The sequence below is a fragment of the Amblyraja radiata genome, chromosome 22 (assembly GCF_010909765.2).
Source record: "Amblyraja radiata isolate CabotCenter1 chromosome 22, sAmbRad1.1.pri, whole genome shotgun sequence".
Classification (NCBI taxonomy): Eukaryota; Metazoa; Chordata; class Chondrichthyes; order Rajiformes; family Rajidae; genus Amblyraja; species Amblyraja radiata.
This window is the reverse complement of record NC_045977.1, coordinates 33235470-33236366: the sequence shown is the minus strand read 5'-3', so window position 1 is coordinate 33236366 and position 897 is coordinate 33235470. Positions and strand designations below refer to the sequence as shown.

At 46.7% G+C, this 897-nt stretch overlaps 1 non-coding gene across 1 annotated transcript; it reads left to right on the top strand.

The window, feature by feature from the left end:
* Positions 1 to 206: 206 nt before the first annotated feature.
* Positions 207 to 288, top strand: trnas-aga. Its single transcript has one exon. It is a non-coding gene; the product is annotated as a tRNA-Ser (tRNA).
* The last annotated feature ends 609 nt before the right edge of the window (positions 289 to 897 follow it).

The window sequence follows — 897 nt, the reverse complement described above, 5'->3', positions numbered from 1 at the left end:
GAGACAGCAAGGGCTAGCAAAATTGGGAGAATTCAATGTTCATGGAGGGGTGACATGTTGGGTTGGGATAAAGTTTTCTTTAATACACAAGAATGTGCCATCTGAGAGAAATAAAATCAACATGAGAAACCAGTTCTACTGAAACTTGGCACAAGCGTGGTACAACATTCTGAATACTTCTGCTGGGTTCGGCCCCATAGCACATGGTAGTTGTGGCAGAGTGGTTAAGGCAATGGACTAGAAATCCATTGGGGTTTCCCCGCGCTGGTTCGAATCCTGCCGACTACATGTCCAGCCGGTCTGCCCAAAATATCCGGGGTGTATGTGTAACTTACACCTCCAGATTCAGGGACAGTTTCCTCCCAGCTGTTATCAGGCAACTTAACCATCCTACCAACAACTGGAGAGTCCTGACCTACTATCTACCTCATTTGAGACCCTTGGACTATCTTTGATCAGACTTTACTGGACTTTATCTTGCACAAAACATTATTTACGTTATTCCCTTTATCTTGTATCTGTAGACTGTGGATGGCTCGATTGTAATCTGCTGACCCCTTCTGAAGAATGGTCTCAACCCGAAACATTACCCATCCTTTTTCTCCAGAGATGCTGCCTGCCCGCTGGGTTACTCCAGCACTTTGTGTCTATCTTCGGTTTATACCAGCATCTGCAGTTCCTTTCCACACATGGACTGGGTAATGTCCACCACTTTCTGCAGCCTCTTTTGTTCCTGTGCCATTGAATTGCCCAACCTGGCCATAACGCAACCAGATGATTGATCGAGTATTCGGCGACATGCCGAACCCTCGCAAACCTCTGAGCAAGTAGAGACGTTGGTGAGCTTTCTTTGTAATTGCATCACTGTGCTGGCCCCAGGACAGATCATGGGAGATC